Here is a 24891-nt window from a genome sequence, read left to right as displayed (position 1 = left end):
AACAGGAACTAATGGGTATACCGCTAACTTATTTCCAAAAGACACAGCCAGGAACAATCTCTTGCATCGCCTAGTTTTCACCAACCCAGCCTTATCAGGAATCTACCCATCAGCCAATTGCTGCGAGTCAAACGAATACTGAGTGATCCAGATGATTATATACAAGCATAATCAGAGATGGAGAAGACATTCACCAAGATTGATCTCATCAACCGCGACACGACACGCTAGGCACACAGAAGAAGGAACTTAAAAGTGCACCACCATTGGTATATGTCTCCAAGTTCTCAACGCAGAGAAACCACATTAAAAATATAATTTAAAAGAATTGTAGAACCCTCACGTGCGATCTCAGAGTTGAACATTTGTTCAAAGAATTTCCAGTATTTGCCCATCAGAGAAGTAGAAACCTGAGGGGCAAACTGGTCTCCACTAAACCATCCATCAAAGAGCCTATCATGAAACAAATAGGCACATTTCCTTGCCTACATTGTTCTAACTGTGGATTTGTTACCAAGGGCAACACTATTAACCATCCTCACACGGGCGAGAAGATCAGACTGATTAATTTTGCGACTTGTAATAGTAACCTAGTTTACTCAATCAAATGCCCATGTGGGCTCTACTACACAACTGTCAATCTAAACGACCAGCAAAAGTCAGAGGGAATGAGCACAGATCCTGTATCAGGAATGCAATTCTCAACTCAGCAGTGGCCAGGCATTGGCATGAAAAAAGACACAATCTATCCCAGATTAGCTTCCAGATAGTTGAAAACGTGACCAGATCAAACCTACATGAGAATATCAGCACAAAATTATACAGAAGAGAAACATACTGGATCGACCGCCTTGGCACCCTCACCCCTGACAGGATGAATGAGGAGATAAACCTTCTATGTTATTTCTAATATGCCACCATTTGTAATATTTGCATTGCATTGTGAATCCTGCATGTATTTATTGGTTATTCTTTTCACCACTTGCACACATGCATTCACACACCCCTGTAATCGGGACTCTCATTACCCCACTATACGCCATGTGCTAATTAAACGGTTTCTGATTTTACCCAATTCTGCATCGCCCATGCAGTGTACTTTAGATACCTATATACCATGAAGCTGTACCAATAGCTCTCCACTTCACTATTTACGCATACATGCGTTTGCATTTTTATCACATCATTACATCAGCTATTCATCCTATATAGCTGTTTAACGTTATTGCATTATGGCTCAATTTGCAATTACTTATTCGTATATGCGCTTTTATCGTTGCACACCCGCTTCGCTCGGGTTGGAATACTTAGCTGTCAAAGTATTCACGATTTCAGGCGTTCGTGATGTGGACCCCATTAGGGTTAGTTTACACTTAATCAGGGACTGAACCAGGTTGTTACACTCCCCCTGGTTTTATTTTTCACCAAGCGCAGAAAAGCACAGTATCCTATCACTAAAGGGCCTGCACGTCCCGACATCTCCATTGCTTGGAGGAGTCGGGATGCAAGACGCCGTAGCCACCACAGTGTGTGCCACTTCTAGGAGTCTAACTGGTCCCTTTGGTGACGACCATAAACAAATGGAGGTGTCCGCACTCTCGCTCGCGTCAACGCTGTCACGTCTGCACAAGGAGCAGCAACAAGTAAGCTCACATATTGCATGCCATGGTGTGCTCTACACACTCTAACCGCCCGACTATACATTGAAATTGCAGTATCCCTCTCAAATACACAAAGTATTTTTATTTTACTTTGATCACATGCTGCGATCCACTGTACATTTGTTCACGCTAAAACATTTCAGTATGGGCTTTTCCGAGTTCACAGGGACTGACCGCTAGGACTTACAACTAAAGTACTTTCATTATTATCTTTTTACCATTTTCTCAATTACTATTGCGTTTACTTGCTTTATCATTGACACCATGTGCCATCATCCTTTTTCCTCATTTTTTATTCACATGTATGCACTCGTCTACCCACTTGGGTATGTATTCACTTTATTTCATGGTTTTATTGAATGATGGATAACATCGATTCATTTTCTTTGCTGCTTTGGACCGTTGGAGAACTCGGATTTGTATAACTAATGCTGAATTGATTTATTTTTGACTATCTTGTAGGGCTCAGCCCTGACGAAGGAGACCCTCTCCGAAATGCATTGGCTAATGAGCTCTTATTGATGAGGCAACAGCTGGTCTCCCCTATTTTTGCTATTCAAATTCATTTTGTTTTCACAAGAAGATCTTGAAACTGATTGTTGAAGTTTTCTAACACTTAAATACATTATTTGCATTAACTCTTTAAGAGGGATTTTTTTTCTACATTTTTTCCGAACTTTCTCTGACCTACCAGCAGCTCCGGATGGGGAGCAGAGTGAGAGCGACTGGCTAACTATGTGGTTCCCACTCAGTTGTTCCGATATTACAGACTTTTGATACCAGTGTCCTTGGATCTTTCCAACCAGCCTGCTCCTCTGAACACATGCTAACCCATTAGCAATGTTGATATTAATGAAGAACATTAACTTGATTTAAATTACTTAGTGGTGCCCACCTTCTTCCTTCATCATCTCGATACCATGCCTGTCTCACACCACCAAGCTGCTAACACTTCATGCCTTTCTTTATTTGTACTTTTTATATGCGTCCTAGACACCCGTAATTTCTCAAGAGAGGCTTAAGATGGGGTCTTGTTACCAGTCTTATTACCAGTTACCATTTTACTATCAGTAGATGTAACATCTATACTGGGTGCACTTTAAAGTACACTGTTAGTTCGATTGTGGCCGCCACCCACTAACTTACATCCAGCGGCTTTATAATTGTTCTCATTGCTTTTACTAGGATAATTACCATCTTCATATTTCTCATTGCATGTCTTCTGAGATCCCACCACTTATACTTTAATTAGGTCTATAGGTCTATATAGTTTATGTAATAAAACGCTGTGTAGAGTAATAACAGAGGGTTCCGAATTTGAGATATACCATACCGGCTCACTTTTCAAATTTGAGTCCACAGACTTCTCAAATTTCATTCACACAAAGTTGGGCTGTATATCTGCATTAAATGGGCTTAAAACGAGCCCCTATGTCTGGACTGCCATGTTGACTGCCCTTTGATTCCTTGGACACCTGGAAGCAACTTATTTTATACTGCACTCCGGTTTATCAAACCTGTCTGCCATACTAAATTGCACAACAGTCTTTGACGACCTTGTAAATAACTAATCTGTCTGAGCTGCAGTACTAACAACTCCATTCTCTGGTAGACCTTGAGTGGACTCCTCCTCCAGGTTGCAGTCTATACATAGTCTAGAGCTGATCTCTACCACCTTATTGGAGGGCATCTGAACTAATTCATCTGTCTGGACTAAAATAGAGAATGCACCATGATTCGTTGTGGCCTGTCTTTCATTCTGGGTTTCATCAAGATCTCTTGTGACCTTGTCACAAGGCCAATATAACCATCTCTTGTTGCTGCTTTTCGTATGATATCCCATGTTACCCCCTGCGCCCGCTTCGTGTCTTGTGGCGCCTAGAAACACTTGTGTATAGGCACCATACAATGTCCAATAAAATAAAAATAAATGTGGGAACATTCTGTTTGAGACAGGGCACTGACAGCCTTGACTGACTAATTCAGTACTACTTCCCGATTTAGGAAATAAATCTGATTTTATGTATATTGGAATACAGACTTAATGTAACAACGTCCGATCTGTTCACCAAAACGACTCAGATTGCATTTGATTTCTGCCTGGAGCAACCAAGTTCTGTTGCAATTTGGCCACCAGTGGGTCCTCGGATAGTCGTTAGTCAAGCATTCTTTAATTTTAGCTTCTTTCTTCTCTTTCCCATTTACAGCCAATGTCGTTCCTGCAAAACCAGGTAGTTTCAAATTCGCTGTTGTGGTTACTCAACTCCTCAAACGGGTGTGCAATAACGCCATAGTGACTCAGTAATATGGCAGGTAGTAATACTCACGGCGGAACGAGGGCCGAATGGCCGCCAGATACTACAGGGTCTTACAACAAAAAGTCAGAAACTAGTCAGGAGGCTACCAATCAGATGAGAACAGACACCTTGTTATCATGCGCCTCTTAGTACCAGCAAATAAAGATAAACAGCAAGAGGCCTTACTTATTGTAGAAGGAACAGATGAGCTTGTGTACTCACTTGAACTGCATCGATATCCAGAGTATTCTTGCATGCTATGTTGATAAATCAGACCAGGCTAATACTGCAAGAGTGCCAGCTCTGTGCAACACACAGCAGAACACAGCAGACCACTCCCTCCGTGCCGCGCTCTGTGCAGAAAATAGGTATAAGAGGCTTTTGGCTTCCTCTGCATCTAAACTGGACAAGCCCAGCACAGCAAAAACTGAAAAAATACTCTGTTGGATATGCATCGGCTTTCACAGTAGACCACTCTTGCCGCCTCTCTCTGCCAGAACGACTACTGGTTTAGGGTTTGAAGAAGCCAACTTTAATGGACCTGCAAACGTTTACCACAAAAGTTTAACCAAACCCTCACTTGGCAACTAGATTGAACAGTAAGGCTTACACTAAGGAGTTTGGGAGGGGTTTGGTGTAAAGTACAATTAACACATTAAGCCAAAGTACTAAAAAGGTAAGTAAAACAATATATACACATATAGAATCACATGTATCTAAAAGATTGGGACAATTACCAGACTTACTACACAGTTTAAACAAAGGTTAAGATAAACTACAATATATAATGTAACAGGTGAGGGGATTGTGTTACACAAACGATCACAGAACCATTTAGATGGCAATACCAGTACACAGTAGTTAAACTACAACCCATAACCTAAGAACAAGTGTTCCAAAACGTTCATGATAAGAACCCAGGTTTTGGCTACTTCCAGGGAGTTTAAAAAGCCATTTAAACTTATCCAATAGGAAAAAGGCTCATTGCAGTAGTGCATACTTACGATTTTAAAAGTAAGTTTCTTGCAAACAAAAGGCGACGCAAATAATCCCAGTAGTCTAGGGGGACTCGACATGATTACTATGCCCAGATTACACCACCAAAGGCAAGGAAGAATTAACTGCTAGGAAGGACTACCACCCAATGCTAGCAAATGACCCGAGTTAGTCAGAGCCATTGTGGGCAACTGCACTGCATCATAGGTTGCAACGTTGGAATTCCCGGGATCGCAGGAGCAGAGGGATCTACTTCAACAAGTAGAACTGATCAGTTTGGCAAATCTGGTCTCGGACAGTGATCTTACAATCCCAGAGGACAGCATGCAGGACTCAGGCTGAAGGTAAACAAGGGGCTCTGCTTCCAATCCCACAACACAAGAAGCCACACACACGATTAACTTCTGAAGTCACCCCTGCACAAAGTCTGCAAACACCTCTCAGGACCACAGGACTGCAGCTCCAGCCAGGCTCCTCTTTTGACCTGGAGCAAAGCAGTGATGTCTAGGGTACACGGGGAGGATGCACATAGTTTTCACAGCAACAGGCTGCACAAGATCCAGCAAGGAAAAGTCCCCTTTCACAGTGTATTCCAACAACAGGTCCATAATGCTTCAGAAGGACTAACAAGACTAAACAAGAATTTTGACATAGCATTTTGAACGCACACGCGCTGTGAACATTTAAAGCACCGTGTATATTTAATCTGTGCATTACGTTAAGTACAATTTGCTCTCAAGAGCGTGTGATTTGAAATTAGCATTGTGTGCGTGTTAATGTGCTTTTCTACTGGCTCTTAACGTCACTTTGGTATAACCTGAAAGCACTGGTATCAGGTTACTCACTACAAGTGATTACGTCACAAGAGGTCGCTTAATTATTGCACTCTGATAAGCGAGATAACTCTGAGGACTTCAAGTCCCAGAACTCCAGGCTTCCTCGGTTTTTCAATTGTTTTCCAGATTTCAAACAATTTACTAGTGGAGTTTGTTGAAATAATTATTTTTTGTTTCGCTAATGCCTTTCCTGTAGGCTGTCTTTACAGCTATCTTTATTGCATTTTTATGGGTTCTTTTGCCATCTTTCCTCTCTTCTCCTCTTCTCTTCCTTAAGCTCCACTCGGGTATGGTTAAACCATTTCTGATTATCATTTGGTCTGGCTGACCTCGTTTTCTGAGGAGCTTTTTGCTCTACCAGTTTTACATGGAAGATGAAGTTTGTCACTAGTTTGTCACATGAGCCTTCCTCTTTTGAGGCTTTCAATACCCTTTCTATGTATTCTTCCAGATGATCCGGCTCAATTATTTTGTAGTTCCTGCTTGAGATCTTTTTTGGCTCTTTGCCCTTGTTTTTCCTATGGGGTGGGTTTAAGTGTCAATGTAAAAGTCACTTTGGAATGGTTTAACCAAATACAAGGTTTGGTTTCGTATCCATTTGTTTCCAGGTTATTTCTAACAATCCAATCTAATTGATGGCATTTCTTCATAGTGGGGTCTGTATTCATAACCCTAAAATCAATACATGCACTGCCAACAGCCTGTCTGGGCTTCACTTACTATGGGGAAATACCCATAGTACGAAAAGAATGTAAAAAAACGAGGTGTCCCTACTCCAGTCACTTAAAGGAAGTTAGTAATGCAACAATAGGCTTAAATGAGGGCCCAGGTCCTCTTGCACCGATAGTTGTGGTGGCATTGTTCAGTACATAAGGCTAAGTGAATTAAGGCAGCGTATGAAATTTGGATTTTGGTGCTAAAGTGTTCCTGAGATGTGCTGATATGTTCTAGATGGAGAGCAAAAACTTGCCCTGTTTGTAGGATATTTGTTACACTATGTTACAAATCCTATGTCCTCGATCCTATTGGTTGAAATACAGATGTATGGTAGCTATTCTGGCTTCAAAGGGCACTATACCAAGTCACAGATGCTGACTTTAGGGCACATTTCCCTGCAGGCGAGAGACTATAGCACGCAGCAGGGCATTCAGATAACTACACACAGAATTCAGTACTTGGGGATTACCCTGCCTGGGTCATTAAGTGATTCATATGCGGAAAATTAACAAAACTTTGTGATCCGGTTAAAAAAAAAACACCAACTAAAAAGACCTTGAACAATGGTCTGCACGTCGATTTTCATGGATGGCGCAACTAAATCTAGTGAAGAGGATAGTCCCCAAAGATTTTATATTTGTTGCAGGTGCTGCCCATGAAACTTCTGAGGGGTAATAAAAAATTGGCTATTGCGATTTTTGTGGAATGGAGCGAGACCTAGAATTAAATATTCCACATTGATATTACCCAAAGAACAAGGTGTAGTTTCCTTGCAACCTGGCACCTTATTTTAAGGCAACACAATTGGGGGTGCTGGAGGAACACCTAAATCCACCTAAAGTAAAGCAATGTGTCCCATTTGAGAATGCAGTTCTACACCTGGTCTTGGTATGTGACTGGCTCTGTGTGCCGTGTAATAGCATCCCAGACAGCATCCTTAAACACACGGTTCTGCAGATCCTGTGGGAGCTTTGGAGTGAAAGAGGGGATGAAAGGTGGCTCTCTATGTGGCCCTCACCAGTGAGCTGCATAGGCCCTGCGACCCCCTTCGAGAAAGAGCTGCTGACCCTGAGAGATGAAAGGGGGGAGATATTGAGGCTTTAAAAATCCATCCTTCGAGCGGAAGCGATGGAGCCACTGCGGAATACAATGGCAAGATCTGAGAAGGGAAGTCTTTGATCACTTCTAGAGTTGAGGAGTGGTCCGAACGTCTATTGCTTCACAGTACAGGCTGCATGCCCTCAGGCTCTTGCACAAGTGACAATACCCACCAGCAAGTGTGACGAATTTTAGGAATTAGTTCTCCCCAAGGGGAAGCCCCAACGACTGAGGCTAGGGAGGTGAGCCTGTTCCACTATACCCTCCGCAGGGGTAGAGGCAAGCAGGACCTCACCGGGAAAGAATCTCCTGCCCTTTGGGAACAAGGATTCCCGTTGTCAGGAGGAGTTTGCTAAAAGAACCTTCAAAAGTAACACCAGTATGACTGCCTGATGACCAAACCTATGAACGAGTTGAAATGTGCTACTGTCATCCTGAAACGTAAAATTTACTATTTAAATTCCATTCTACTGGAACTAGGAAGAGGCCCTATGGAGGCAGAGAGAACCAAGTAGAGAAAGAGAAGAAGGAATGACTTCTTATGCAGGGGAAGCCCTCCGGCTACGTCATCCTAGAGAGGGGAGGAGTCTGGGGAAGCAAAAACAGCACACAAGGTTCAAAGTGAGACACGCTGACTACAAGCAGTGAATAGGAGACATGCAACGTTCTGCAATCGTGCAGAGCTGTGGGCTGGCAGAAGTGCTACAGTAGCAAACAACCCAGCAGGAAGGAGAACGGATGCAAAGCATCCTGAAGAGACGAGAGAGCAGCACAGAGTGGTGGCGTGACCACAGGGACTCCGTGGTGGACCAGGAGCCAAACAATCAACGCCCAGACAGTCTCCTTATGGCAGGTTCGGGAAGAGTGAAAACCCGACGTACCAAAAAACGCCCATTGGAAAAAAGCAAGGAAAGAGAAAGTGGTCGACATTGGCGAGGCGCCAGGAACAGAGGAACGTAAGGTGATCCTGAGCCAGTGAAGGACCCGATGACGTTAACCCTTGCCACGGAAGGTAAAAGGGATAACGGGAGACACGTGGAAGGGTTTGTGAATCATTACTGGAATACTCCTACTCGGCCCAGTCACGAGAGTAAAGATATAAGCAGAGTGAATGAAAATCCTTACTGGACTGCATATACTTGTCGCAGTCACGAAAGTAAAGATATATTAAGAGTGAATGAGAATCCTCAATACAGTCAAGAAAGAGAAAGCACAATACAAGTTGTAAAAGGAAGTCCACTGGAAAGTATCTAACAGAATATAAATCAGGCCAAGAAGGTCCAAAAGACAGATAACAGTCAGTCATACAAGAGAAATGGGATAAGAAGCCAAATTCTGGGAAACTACCCCACAAACTTGAGAATGGAAGGTTCGGGGCAACTGAACTACTGAGATGCATTTCCGAGGGGTACAGTAATTGTAGGCAAAATAGCCAATAATTATAAGGAGAACAAGGAAAAGAAGCCCAAAGTCAACACCCTACTACATGAACTGATACAAGTGACTACTTGAGATTATTTGAAGATTGTTTATTGAAGAATGATTGAAAGCCAAGTCAGGAAACCTCACAAGAAGCGAGCCCTGCTCCTCTATTTAAGTTAATAACAGTGGTAGGGTCAGATATGTTAGAGTTGGACAGTGGATATTTCTTCATGCATAGACATTCACAGACAACAGAGTAGTACATTGGCTAGTTTTGTTAGGAAGGGAAGCCTTGTAGAATAGGGAAAGACAGGCTTTATCTTATTGAGTGGAATGTCTAATCAGAGTCAGTGCCCTCCTCCTGACCTACAAACCAAAGCTAACCAAGATGAACCCAGAGACCAGTCCCCAATGCTGGAGAAGATTCAAGGCTTTAGGTTTTTACTGGCACATGTGCTGGTCTTCCTACCCTTCATCATTATGCTCCTCCAATCTCACCTTTCACTGCCCCCTTCAATCTCCATCCATTTCCAAATTCTGCTCTCCAGCTCTTCCAACAACCACACCGTCAGAATGATCTACTTGGCTTATATAGGCTGATCTTCCCCCTCCTCCTGTGTGGGACACTGGGTGAGGGTCTGCACCATTATGAGCCGTAGCCAGGCTCTGCCCAATTAGTTGATGTGACCTAGATTGTGTAGCATGGGAGAAGGCTGGATGTTCTGTTTTAAGGTATATCACCATTGTAGATTTAATTTTACCCTCCGACATTCTCTGATGCAGCCTGTAGTGAGCTGGAGTCCCACGTTCCCCATCATATGAATTAAAAGCGAAGCAAAGTTATGGTGAGTCTACAAAAATCTTTAAAACGAGTCTCTGAGGGAGGAAATTTAAATACTGATGTATAAAATCTTGCCGGAAACAATACTTCAATAACTGTATCCCATGCCAGTCTTTCTTTATTCGGGGAGCTGTACATTTTAAACCTTGTATCCATGGAGCTCTTGTGTTTGCTGCCCGTGCTCTATTCATGAGAAAAGACTTTGCTTTGAGAGGTTTCAAACTTCTTCCATTGCAGCGTACCTGTTCATGATTTCCCTTAAAGGGAAATGTATCTTTTTCTAAGGTGGTTGCTTTGGCTATTGATTGTATTAGCTCTCCCATGGTCTCTCTAGTAGACCTTAGAATAAATGGTTGTTGCTTATTGTTCACCTCATTGCATCACAAATTGCATCCCCATTTACAATCCCTATCTAAATGGATCTCTCCCATGTCACATTGTTCTAACTTGGGCACGCTGCCGGCTTCAGGAAAGGCATTCTGTCAGAGACAGTTACATGAGCTGGCAGGGTAATTAGATCTGTGCTGGAGTAGTAAAGACCTCAACCCTTATTCAAGTGTGTGATTTGATACTTCAATTTGGTGATGAGGGCCAGTTCCTGTACAATTACATCTCACCCAGAAATGGATCATCACCTGGACCCATGATTCTAGCCTATACTCTGAAAGTTCCAAAGAATCCCAAACTCTGCGGCCTGTCTCCTCCTTGCCTTCTCACTGAGAGAACATATTAGTCCTGCACTCAGTATTACACTGGCTCCCTATAGACCAACAGACTACCTTTAAAGCTATGTGCATCACTCACTGCGTTATCCATAACACAGACCAGAATAACTCCAGGATAAGCTCACGTTCAATCAACCTAACAGAAGCCTCAGATCTGGTTCTGCTCTTCTCCTTGTTATCCCCCATTGCAACTCCACCAGACTGGGCGGATCATCCTTCTCTGTCCAAGCCCACTCCATATGGAACTAGTTTCCACTCCAGAACCGCTGAATGGACAACGATCTCTCATTCAGAAAGGTCTCCAAACCTGGCTATTCACTATGGCAACCTGAAACCCTCTCCCCATCCCTATTTTATTTCACAGCATCATTCACATGCATCCGTCTCACCCACATCAAAACACCCACAAGCCACATGTACATACACCTAGAGGTGGATGCTGGCTCATATCGCAGTGGCCCGCCCGCCCTGTACACTCAATTCACACACCACTCAATGTACACTAATACACAACAACCCACCTGGCCGCCTTTCCCTCAGCCTGGTGCGCACATGCATGCTGCTCCTGACCGTTCGAGGGTAGGCGGTATATTACTCAAGAAATGTTAGGATAGACTGCTCAGGGCATGAAATAACTACTGCGTTCTCCAGTCTATGGTACCCCGCCTTGACCGCACACCTAGAGGATCCATGCTGTTAGGCTGTGTACTGTCAAAAGATTTATGGGGACAGCTGATAAATGCACTCAGAAGATACTTATGGAGTCATGAGTTGTAGGATGATAGTCTGTATTACTCTTAAAAGATGTATTAAGCCAGCATGTTCTATTCCACCTAGAGAGAATACAGCTGACATTAGCACCCAACTACTTCAAAGACAAGGCTGTGTCCAAGCCATAAAGTACATATGCACATACCACTTCAGTGAACTTCGGCCACAGGCATGGCCACCCACCCGCATGCTTTACAATGCAGCGACTAAGACATAATTTGGTCTTGCTGGGCACTTAACAAGTCTTTGTTGCCATCACACATTTCCCCTCCTCCCCCACTCAGCACCAATCCATGGTGCCTGACTTCATATATAGCTTTTTGGAGCCCGGCCAGCACTCATATCAATTTATCCTGGCCAAACACACACACATTCTAGCCTTCACACAATTTCCCACACCTTGGACTTCGGTCCCCCTATTGTTACCCATAAGTGTGTTGAGGCCATATTAAATGGGATAAAGGTGCCATACAAATGATTTCTACTACTACTCACCAAGTTGTACCACATGGCTTGAAGGAATCCAAAAACCAACCCTCAGAAGGCCTCAAACAGATAAGTCCTTTGCTTGCAGCACCTCCGAAGGAAATAACAACAATGTACCTTCCCTCTGCTGGCATCTTAGTTTAAATCAACGTCACAGTAAAGGACCTTACGTCCCTGTCACAGGAGGCACAAAGGGAAGTGTAGTTTTCATCTTAAGCTTTGTGATGTTACAAAGGTAATTCTTCTGAAGCCGCTGTGGAACTGGAGTTGATGTATCCCTGAACTGCTTAGCAATGTCATGAGAGGAATACCTTTGTTGATCAACCTGTTCACAGTCTTGAACATTAAAAAAAAAAAAGGTGAAGGAAGACAAATGAAACATGCAACATAGAGTGAAGGATAGTCGCACAAGCAGAAAAGCATTGAATTGAAGCAACTTATCAGCCACCAAAATATTTCCCTGCTTAGGCCAGGAAATCTTTCCATGAATTGAAGGCAATGGTAAGAGGAATTCAACACACTGATGAATTCAGAGAAAGTGTCCTCTCCCTGCAAGGCGGAGCCATCTACTTTAGGACTAGTGAGGTGGGCCTGCTACACAATACACTCCTTAGTGGTCAGCCAAGTAGGATCTCACTGGAGGCGACTGCTCCCTTAGGTGACAAGGCATACCCAACCAGGGCTGTTACCATTTCGCCCTGTTATTCAGACTCGTACTTGCAGGATATTTAGCAGTTTAACAGTGTCTTAACGTGCATGGCACTTTAGCAAGAACTGACTTGGTTTCTAAACCAGTTCTGTTGCCACCCCTACCTGAGACACGTGACCAATGGTGCCTTCTCACTAGCTCCTGGAAGGAACTCGGGGGCCCATGTGGACTAGGAGAGAGCCAGCCTGTCGGTGAATCCAAGCAGATTCCGGTGGAGGGCAGAGGAGGGGACGTCACCCTTTCTGGAATCTGGAGGCCGGACCACGCTGGAGGCATGGTGAAGGAGAGCCCGGGAAAGGTTGCCAAGCCCAGGGAGAAGGCGGAGAGCCCAGAGCCACCTAACGGACGTAGAAACCAAATGCCGCCAAAGCTGCCGGCTTGTGTCTGGCACACACAACGCTGAAGCCCGGACCTACACAGGCCGGAGGAACCAACCACAAGAACGGTTTGTGATTCCGCAGCACCCAGAGAAGACACCTTGTCCGTCGCAGGAAAATGGGTATGCTACAGGAGAGGCATCAAAGAAACCACCAGAGGGTCTGATCTTGAGAATATTGCACAAAGGAGTGAAAGCAAACAACACAGCCCAAGATGGGCGGACATTGGGAATTCCCCATGAGGGGGTGAACGAAAACCCCAAAGCCCATGAGGGGCAGACAGAGAATACCCCATGGGGTGGGTGACAAACAGGATCCAATGGCCTGAAGGGCCAGATAGCCCACGCAAACTTCTATACAGACATTAGCAGAACTGACCAAGGTAAAGAAGATATGCATTGGAGTTATCCAGCAAGGTAAAAGCAAAAGCACCTGCCATTCATATGATTGAAAGAAAATCATTTTTGAACTGTTGAACCTTACTGCGTGGGGGTCCCGAGAAAGTGCTTCCTGGAGGACAGAAAGACTGAATTTTTGAACACTTGACACAGGCCGGGTGCTTGAAAAAAGAGAAAACCAAAAGACACAAGTGGATGGGGGTCTAAAACCAGCCATCAGAAGCCCAAGCATATTGAGAGTAAAACTTAGTCACAGTTTTGTTTAGTTTTAGTGGTAGAGCCTGCATAGAATAGAATATTTTTTTGTGTGACAGAGGGCAGAACCTTTTTGTGAGCTATCCTGATGAACACCAGTTTACTATTTTCTTTTGAAATTAGGTTACCATCATCCTATCTATAGGGTTAGCTGAGGTTTTCTTAACTTAAATAAAAGTGGTTGAACTGTGTCCATTTGTCCGCCTCCTATGTCTGACGTACCACAATACTTAGATGCAATAGATGGTACCAGGTGCACTGCTTCCAGGAAAAAAGTAAACCATGCTCAGTTGGGGAATCTACCACCCATACCACAATTGGAGAGTGGGGAGACAATTAATCAATATTAAGAGTTAGTAGCCAGTATGGACAAAAAGTTATATCCCAAAAGCAAATGTAATAATAAAAAGGAACATGTGTTGATGAACATAGTTGACTTTTGGTTTGTGTCTTGAGATAGGCATGTCAGTGTGGGGTGGATTGGGAAATCATTGCGTCTCAAGAATGGGGTGGCGTGCTGTGGTATTTTGGTGTAGAAGTGGGACATGATTGTGCATCTTTATTTCATGTAGGGGGAGGACATGAGTGGGGGCCTGCTGGCAGGTGCCCGTCACTGCTGGGGGGTGGGGGTGCAGGGGGACATGAGTGGGACTTTACACTCGCGAGACCTGCAGGTCGATTCAATCAATGAATTTGTATTAGCACTTGGAACACTAGCAGTTTCCTGAAAATGTGGCCAATTTCAGAGAAGTGTCATCAGCAACCAACTTGTTATTCATACCAATATCCTGCGAATAACGGAATGGTTCTGTTCTTTTTATGACTTTGTGGTCATTCACATCGACAAAATATATATATTTTTTTTTTAATGGGGGTGGTCCTCCCATAAATCCTTCACACTCCCACCTTGCCTCAAATCATTCACACTACCAAAACTAGCAATCTATAGGTTTACTTCCCCACACAGATATGACAGCATACACAGGGAAGGAGTCTGGAACGGTGAGAAGAATGGATATCAGTCTCCATTATGTGCAGCCTACAGCAAAATCAAACCAAATACTAACTCACAGAGGCGCTATATGCATAAAAAAGCCAACCGGTGCGCAAAGAGGACGTAATGCTATCATTGTGGTGGCATGGACCACATTGCCAGTTGTAAGCACTGTCCAGCCATTGAGAAAATATGCAAGGAATGTGGACGCTCCAAACATTTAGGCAAGTATTGCAGAACTCAGAAGGGCTCTTTAAGGACCACAGATGCCAAATCAAACTCGGAGAGAAGGTTGCGATTATATGTGTAGAGGAAGAAGACAAAGCAAGTACGTCACAAGACGTGTGCCTCACTCAAGGACTGTCTCCAAAATGTAGTTTTAAATGCGGAAGACATCTCTGGGAATCTCCAGAGGCCCATTGTTCAAATCGTCATTAGAGCGGTATGTTAAGAATGATGGCAGACTCTGGTTCACTGTGCACCATAATATCCTTACAAAAGTTTGATGAGTATCATAGGAGAGCTAAGAACCAGAGTTTATCTCCAGAGGTGTATTCTAGTCACGAGACTGAACAAATTGTGAAATTAAAAGGCATACATTACTTCTAAGGATCGCACAATAGAGAGGTTGATAAATGTGGCACCTGAATTGAAAATACAAGGCAGCTTTTTTGGAATGACTCAAGCCTGTGGCAGTGGAGCAAGTCTTCCGAGCAGATCTCCCAGAGCAAGTAACATATCCGAATAATTTCCCAATCAAATTCAAGAAAGAGATAGTCTATCTGCAGGGTTTTAAAACATATACAACTCCAATCTGGGCCATCCCATGAAATTCCAAGTCAGGAAATTACCCAATCAGACAACAGGAGGCACTAAAGAAGATGCTCACAGAGGCGGAATCATCAACCAGAATGTGTGTAGATTTGAGAGGGCTCAATGCTAACATTCAAGTTGATTGTCATAGCTTATTCAACATTAACGAGGGACAGTACAGATTTGGAAATGCCAGTGTATATATCATTAGAGAATTGGAGGACAAGTGCAAGGATTTAATGGCTTTCATCACACCGTTTGAATGCAGTTTGGACTTGCTTCAGCAGCTTACATCTTTCAAAGGGTTCCTAGTTATAGTTTCGACAGTCCAAGTTTTGAATGCCAAAAGTTCCGACATAAAAGTGCCGTAAAAAAAAGTTTAGATTTTGTTTTTTTTGTTTTCTGGCACTTTTGTGTCAGAACTTTTGGCATTCAAAACTATTGTTTCGAAACCTTGACTGGACACCCTTTCAAAGGTGTGTGGTTAAAATATTCAATGGGATAACAAAGGTTTTGATCCTACAGGATATTTTAATTTGTAATGACTTAACATTTCCAAGTCTCTATCGAAAAAGTTAACAGGCTGCCTATAAGTCTTCTTTCCATTATCTGTATTCAAGCCCATCCACCAATCCCACACTTTGCGTTCTATCATAACATCCATGCCTGTCCACCAGTATTTCTCGCGCACCTTTCTCTTTGTGCATGTGATGTCAGGATGGCCTTTGTGTGCATGCAAAATTAACATGTCTAGCAAAGGTTCAGGGGAACTAACTTGTGACCTCTAAATGTGAACTATGTCACCATCGATTTCTCTTCCTTTACCTCCCCAAATGTCTCCAATGCTTTTGTCACTTTCCCTTTTTCAGCCCATCTTTCACCCACATTGCATTTTTACATTCAACTCTGCCAGTTCTAATTTCTTCCATCTATTTAGTAATTTAATAACACTATCACTCGGAATTAAGTACCCTACTTCAGATTCTTCTTTCTCATTACTTCGTACATCCTTATACTTGCTGGAAGTGGTAACAAATAAAATCTGGAACTTTATTCTTCACATATGGGTCATTGTAACCATATTCCATCAGCCTTTAAGATAAACTAGCTATTTTGGATGTTGCTCTTGATAACGCTTGCACTGCCAATATATCAACAAGTAGTTCATGATCAGTGCTCTTGGTTACAGGCCTATCGCATATGTATTTCCTAAAGTATTCCACTCTCCATGTACATGCTAGTAGTTCTCTTTCAATCATGGAATATCGTGCATCGGCATCGCTCACTCATCTCACCGTGTGAAAATATTTTTTACACCTTCAATTTGTGACAAGACCATACCTAATCCCTTAGTGCTTGCTGCTACCATTACAATAGATAGTGTGGAGTCCCCGCCTAAACTGGGTGCACTACACATCTTTTTCACAGAACTCCCACACTCCTCATTCCACTCAAACACCACACCTTTCTTTGTCAATTCTCTCATGGGGTGTGTGATCTCAACAAACCCTCTCACACATTTACTGTAGAATTCTTCCAATCCCAAACATGAGCAAATCTCTTCAACAGTGGAGGGAGTAGGTGCTCTCTTATGGCTTCCTCAGTGTCTCTTCAGTTTGTAACCACACCCATTGATTACATGTCCTCGATACTCAATCTCGGATCACCTGAAAATACAGTTAACATAATGGTTAACCCACTTTTACCAATTCGTCTCAGGGCTCTATCCAACCTCTCATCATGCTCTTTATTGTCTCTGCCATACACCAATATGTTGTCTTGGTATACCAAGACCTTTAGCACTCCCTTCAAGTCATGTCTCTGGAAAACTGTTGCTGCCGACGCAAGCTCAAAGGGCATCCTGCAGTAGTCAAGAATCCAAATTGGGTTATAAACTATGTCAAATGTCTGCTGTCCATGGCGATGGGAATTTGTTCGTACACGGATGACAAATCCAGTGTGGTAAATAGCTCCACCCCTCTACACAGTTCAACACCTCTGATACTGTGGGTAGCGGAAATTCATTAGTCATGATATTTATGTTGAAATCCCTCAGGTCTACATGGACCCTAAATGTGCTGTTCGTCTGAATCACCACTGTAGGGCTTAACCATTCAGTAGATTCTAGCGGTCCAATCATTTTCAGTTCTACTAGTCTCTGTTGCTCCTATTCCACTTATTCTCTAAGCTGCACGTGGAATGTTCCTCATCTTATGGCATGTTGGTACTGCACCCTCCTTTAAACATATTCTGTGTGCATAACCTGTATGCTTCCAATGCCATCCTGAAATAGTATTTTTGTTTGCAGGTGTGATTGCCAATAGTTGTTGCTTGCTGTTTGGCTCTAATAGTATGCACAGTGCTGCATGGGCTCTCCACCATATTAAGTTAATGCCTTTTTGCCACTTTCATCTTTACTGGTGCAATCATGAATTCTAAATTCTACTTCCACCATACAATGTCCAGCGATTTGAATTTTTTAAGCTTCCTACCCTCCAGGATTACTTCTATCAGATTTTATCTACTCCACTTATCAATTGTCTTGGCCACCCTTACCTACCTCACACACACACACACTGACCTACAGTGCTTTGAGGCCATACCAATTGGAAAAGGCAATATAAAAATGATAATTACATTACAATTGTTATTATGGTCTATGGTGAACAATTGTCGACCATCATTTCAAGCCACTGTCCTTCCACATCAAGTTGGCAACCAGGGCATTGCAATTGATTGTTTTACATGCAACTTTCTTGAACACACACAGTCTCTTCTTTTTCCTGCAGACCACCGCAAAACGCCCCTTCATCCCACAATGGGCTGCCTTCTGATTTAGAACGGGACACTTGTCAGGTTGCATAATGACTTGATCTTCCACATCTGAAGCATTTTTTCTTGCAGAGTTTACAATCATGAATATTGAATTTCCATAAAGTTAGAATAGTTGTTTGTGTGTCTGTGCGTTAGTTTGGATCTATGTTAATCCTCTTACATTCTTTCATTTCGCCATCACTGGTGGTTCGATGGACGACGTTGACCGGGACTGTTGGCACTTTGTGACAAATTTGAAGTATTTGTTCCTTCTCCCCAGAGGGGAGGCACCTCCTTTAAGGATATGGAGGTGAGCCTGCTCGGCAAGACCCTGCCTAGGGATTTCGCTGTTAGTACTCCCGAATAGGCCTGTGGACTGTCAGCTTGTTTTCTCTTAGACAACCCCAAATATAAAAGGGATCTCCTCTATGAGGGCGATCTTTCATATAAAGCACAATTCCACCTGTTTGACCTATACAGGAGCTGTGTTTCAAATGAAAGAGCAATAATACTACAAGGTATGTGCCAGGCTGCAAATATAAAAAGAGTGGGCTTTAGTGCAAATAACCTAGCAATATCAAAATATGCATAAGTTAGGACAACACTAACCTGAGGATTACTTGATAGGCTGAGAGTCTGAAAAGAGGTTGTTTGGTGGTACAAAACTCTGTGTTGTGTTCTGTAGCCTAAAGAGATGTGAACATGTATCATGGAACAAACCAACCTATTCTGTCTATGGTAAAGCTTACCTAAAGTGTACAGAGAAGGAGTCTGAAGTGAAGGGATTTAAATGTTGAAATGCAAAGACAACAAAAGGACTAGATGCGGTAGGGAAGAGAATGTTAGTATGGATAAAGGGACCTACCCTGGGTGAAACGAGGACGCTCTGAGGACTGTAAACAGTGCACAGTTAGCTTCAACGCAGCATAGCGTCCAAAGTCCAGGGCACAGAGCCGGTCCAAAGAAAAAAATTAGTTTCCCACTTCTCCACAAGTCCACAATGGAAACACAAAACAGTCAACTGCTCTAGAGGGTTATCCATGAGGAAATCCACAGGACAAGAAGCAATGTTCATTACCAGAAAAGTCACGATGAGGTTGATGGAATTGTGTTACAACCCCTTGTCTTTCTGTGAAAAACGAAACCATATGAAATATATACATAAAGACTGAGAACCATGCTGAGGACTGAGTTACAAGCAACTGATGAGCGTTGACAAACTTTTCTTTAAAAGACTGTTGCTCCGGCCTCGTTTGCGTGCTAGTTACCTGAATAGGATTTGGACTAAGGACTATTTCTTTTGGGACATTTGACAAGCACCATTAGTTTTAGTGTGTTAGGCATGGAACTTCCCTCATAATATTAGGGCGAGACAGACCTTTCCTTTTTTTAAATTAAATAAACACCCATGAACATGCCAGTACTTCGTTTAACTCCATCTGGTTCGCCACTGCTTCTTCTGTGGTACTTTTCTTCTTCTTCTTTCCTGCTTTGGTACACAACTCCACTTTCTTTGCTGTAGCAATTGTTTCCTCTAGTGAGTGATCCCCACATATCCACAATTTGTTCACACCTTTTGGTCCCAATGTGGGTAACCGTTCATTTTCTTTCTGCTTTAACATTTAAATTGTCTACTGCTGCCATATATTTTTTCCAGTAAGCTTCCCAATTCATCCCATTCAATAGATGGGGCCGCTGGTGTCAAACAGCTAGGATAGGTGCATTTTGAGGTTTTGCATAATTGCATGCTAAAGTACTGTTTCTTTCTTTCTTTTCTTGTTAATGTACTTTAATTATAATCATTTTGCCCATAGGTTTGTAATCTTCCATTAAAGTAACAGTTTATCCAAAAAAACGCTTTTCCAGCAGGTGGCACTGTGTTTTTCTTCTTCGTTATCGTGGTGGGGAGAGATCTTTGTTAGGGAGAATTCTCTCTTTAGGCTGAATTTCCTAACCTAGTGAGTCCCCCTGCAGCTTTGCTGGATTTCTGTAGTTTGTTTTTTCTCCTGCCAAGAGTGAGACTCTTTTTCTCCCACTCTTGGACATGATTTAGGGTGTTTCTTTGACTGTTAATGCGTTTTATGGGCTATGGGGTCCTTTACTCCATAGGGTCTCACGTGGTTTTACTATGCCTGTTACACAGCACCCTCCGTGCAGTGACACAGGGGTGTCATCGTGACACCCCACCATAGACTCCATACCCTGGGACGGACTACTGTCTCCCAGGGCATGTAAAGTCACAATTGGCTTTACTAGTCCCAAATTATTAACGGAAACCGGTACAAATCATCATATTGTGGACGTACTGGTCGGGGCAATTCGATTGCCCTGGGGTCTGTTAGTCGAGGGGGCACGTCTCCGTCCCCCCTGATCGAGTTTTGGATGGTGACAGTGGATACTACTTTTTATATTCGACCGCGAATATATCCCTATTGGATTTTCCCATTGTTCGAGGCTACCAACTTTAATTATTTAATTCTCATAGCCTTGAACATACCGCTGGTTTATTTATTTAATATTAATTCTCCGGTTGGTATTTTTTGCCAAGACTCTATTCTAAAATGGCGTTTGTGTTCTCTTCTGTGACTCCAACCCAAGTCGAGCCCTTTGTTCCACTTTTTGGCGGGCTTCTCCACAGAAGCCTCCAAAAGTGGTGCCACTCTGGGTACCACAGGGGGTGTATGAGGGGGTTTAGGCACCCTGGACTGAGTTACCTTGGTAACTCAAGTCGCACTCTTGTGTGATTGGCCCAAGTGGTGAGCCGGCCGGCTCACCACTTAGCATGTTTGATTGACAGCTAGGCTGAGTGAATGGGGGTATGATGCATAAAAGCAGGACTTTGGGGACTGGAACTTCAGAAGTCGCCACAGGACCTGAGAATCCGACGAGGGAGAAGCTGAGCCGACCTACCACGACAACACCACCGGTGGAGCCCTGCAGAACCGACTCACCACTTCCCGACGACAGAGAAGATCTCCCGGCTGGAGAGGCTTCTCCCCCTGACTGGTGGGCACAACCAGTTTTCCTTTCTTTCTTCGCACCCCAGCCCGGTTTGTGGTCGAACTTCCCGTGCCAAGCACCCCGGCAGCCGGATAGCCACTCACCACTGAACCGCGAATCACCGGACCGCTCCTTGTAACTGAGAAACTCTGCGGCTGGTTTCTTCCCTGGCAGTGCAACGGACTCCTGTCTTCCTCCACGACGAGATCCTCTCTTCGCCCGGACGAAGCACCAACTTGCATCCGCTGCCAGGAACAACTGCCCCCGCTGGAGTGTTCTCACCATTTTAAGGTACCGTGTCCGCCAGGCCTCCCTTTCTAAAGATTGCAACAATGTAATAATCACTCCTTAACCTTCTGGACTGGGCTGGGCTGGCCGCCTTGACCCTCTAACTGGTCCCTTTCTTTGGTCCAACTCCTTTTTGAACCTTTACAAGACTTGTGCACTGCAACCGTGTGATCTTGGACACATTTCGTTTGGATCCTCTGAAAGTGGATCCGACCTCTTGAACTCTCACTTCACGGTTTTACTCTGCCTTCCTCTCTTGTTATGTTCTGGTAAAAGTGTTGGGATCTGTTTCAACTTGTTCTCTGCTCTTCTCTCCCTTTTTAAAACGAATTATTAAAGTGCCATCTACACTAAGCGCTCTAATATTCTTTTAAGGGAGTGTATATCTTTTAGTGACCGTGTTTTTGAATTGCTTACTATTAGTGCCTCTGTGTGTCTAGATGTGGTTTTAAATAAATAATTATATCTCTTTTACACCAAGCCCTGGTCAGTGTTTACTTGTTCTACTGTGTTCTCTTGACCTATTGTGAATACTCTGTATAGTGCCTAACTCTTCTTGAGGGAAGTCTGACTGCTCAGCCACAGCTACCAAGTGAATCTCTGTGGTACAGACTACTACCAAGTGGGTTTACTGCCAAACACCTGTAGTCCTAAATCTTTTGCAGTGGTCCCAGAGGGAACTGCACAGGTTTCTGCCTAACAATCTCGGATGAGAATGTGGGTACTTTCCCTCAGCCATTCGTCGCTAATGTGAGATTGTGTCTCAGAGCTCTAAGAAGAGGTAACAGATGCAGTTAAGTGCTTCAACTTGGTTTTATTTATTGAAATACCTGCCCACCGGAGCTACTGCGTCGTGTCCTCCCACTTTTCTACTTTTCAGACGGTTGCCTCTCCACACAAGAACCACCGGCCACAGTGAGGAAAGTACATCCCTCACAAGAGGCCACCATTGCAGATGTCCACGTGAGCCCCAATGCCAGCGGCTGCCCTGGGGAAGCCGATGCCTCCCCGGCAAGGCCATAGTGAGTAACCAGCGCTGATAACACACATTCATGGTAAATATATCACAAGTTCATGGTTTCCTGCCATCTCAAACTAACTTTACATTTTGCAGAATATTAAACTCTTTACCAAACCAATAGGGTTGTGCTAACAGGGGCCAAGCCCACACACCCAAACCCACACCTGAATTTTTATATTTCATATTATGTACTGAATGTAGCTTCAGATTTTCTTTTACCAAGGGTTAAAATAAATACCAGAATCATCCTAGAAATTGATGAAGCATAATATATGTGGGTCATGTAACATCACCTTATTAACTTCAAGTATGCAGACCATTTCCACAACTATAAGTAGGCAATATGGAGGCACTATTAATACTCAGATTTAAATCACTTTGAAATTGAGTGCTTCTATATTTTATCCCCCTGATTTTTACAGCAAATACCAGGTTGTGCTATTCCCAAATTGCTTTAAAGATTTCAGATGCTAAATGATTAATTTACAACCTTTACTTCTGGAAATAGGTGTAGTGCCCTTCAAGAAATACTACACTACTGATGAGGAAGCAATATGGGTGACCGCTTCCCTTACCTGCCCCACTTCCATTCTACTATGTATCCCATCCTCTACTTGTGACACACCTTTACTTTCTAGCTTTGTTTGAACTCTACAGATCACCTACCTACGAAGTCTCTTTGGAATTTGCCAATAATTAATCAAGTTCACAAACCTTACATATGTTCAATTGGCAGCAGTTAACAAGGGCTAAAGGGAAAACAATTGATGGCATAAGGGCAGCAGTACTGCAATGGCTAAAAAAGAATCTGCCATTAGTTTAAGTGGTTGAACTAGTCAGGTACAAAAATACATGATATACACATGGACAGTGGAGTCATTGTGACACCGTAATAAGCATGGTCAGGACATTTTGAAATTATAAAAGCATTGGTACTGTGACAAATTTCTATCTGACACAATGGGTGTCACTGGCAAATTCAGTAAAAATTGCGTTTCATTTTCAGAATACAGAAATTGACTTCCCAATACTGGTCGTTCTACTTTTTGTTCTGGGTTAGCAGTCAGACCACAAATGCCAGCATGGACCATAAATCACTCTTTCAGTTTTCCTGGGACTTGAACTGGTAACATTAAACCCCAAATATCAGCATATAACAAATGTCTTCCTTCAATTCCCTTTAGAGGTTGGCTGGCAATTTGAACCACATCCGGAAGCATGCAGCCTAAATGACTTAAGTTCAGTTTAATTATGAGCTGGCAATTTCCACCACATCTACCAGAAAGAAAGAAATAATTGTCTTCAGTTCGCTTCTGACTTGCACTAAAACTGAAAAACACATCTATAAGAATGTAATAAATTACTTTGTTTCAATCCTCTTAATGGTTAGTATACCAATTGGGAAGACATGAAAGAATGCAACATGAATGGCTTTCCTCTGTTTCAATTCTTTTTGATTAAGCTGGCAAACTTAACCACATTTACCAGCAGGCATCCATAAAAACAGCTCCCTCTTTGAACCTCTAGTGTTCTGTCATCTAACTTGGACTGAACCCCACTCTCTCACTGCTCACCTCCACAACTGCTTTTGGGTTGGTTGATCAAACACACACCCTTTCTTCTTACCTTGGTGTACATTTCTCCTCAACCTCATTATTAAATAAGAATGTTGTGTCTAAATACTTTTGGGCATGCCTTGCCAGCCGTTGTTTTGATGTTGGCATTTCTGGCGGCAACAGAGTAATGCATGATCATCAGGGACCTGACATTTCAACGTTTCTCTTCACTGGCTGCGACATGGCTTATGACTCCTAGTCAGTGGGGTCTCTGCACCCTTCCATGTCGGGAGGTCTCAGTCTGGCATCCCTCTTCCAAACAAGAAATTAGAAATTCTCTGGTAGCTATGAGCTGGCTAAAATGGCAGTCTTTCTTTGGTTTGTAACTGAACACGCTGTGGTCAGCCCCTCTGCTGCTCACAACGGTTCTTTTCCTCAGGCTCTCCAGCATGCTTATGAATCTCGGAGTGAGCTTACAAAGTGCACCTCTATTCTGCTGCAAATCATCATATGTCTGCCAGTTCATATACTCCCAAGCTTCCCTTCACTGTGGAAATCTCTCCTTTTAAGCTAACTGAAAGGCTGCAGGACTGGTCAAGTGATCATGGATAGTGAGGCAAGACTTCTCATTCTCGGGTTTTGTATGTTCCAATAGTGGCACATTTTCACAGTAGTTATTAGCCCCATCCGATTTTCACCTACAGGCAAAATCACAATTCATTAGAGTGAAAGAAGGCATTTCTTTAAGTTATTACATCAGTTTTAGAGCAATGAACCTCATAGTGGAAAGGTGTAGAATTGAGCGGAGTTGGCCAA

General features: G+C 43.2%; 1 protein-coding gene across 7 annotated transcripts in view; it reads right to left on the bottom strand.

The window, feature by feature from the left end:
• RNF157 (ring finger protein 157) overlaps positions 1-24891 on the bottom strand; it is a 1722220-nt gene that overhangs the window by 1156177 nt on the left and 541152 nt on the right. The gene's annotated exons all lie outside the window — the stretch shown is intronic.

The sequence above is a fragment of the Ambystoma mexicanum genome, chromosome 3q (assembly GCF_040938575.1).
Source record: "Ambystoma mexicanum isolate Mex_15411 chromosome 3q, UKY_AmexF1_1, whole genome shotgun sequence".
NCBI lineage: Eukaryota > Metazoa > Chordata > Amphibia > Caudata > Ambystomatidae > Ambystoma > Ambystoma mexicanum.
The sequence above is the reverse complement of the archived record's forward strand: the minus strand, read 5'-3'. Positions and strand labels throughout refer to the sequence as shown.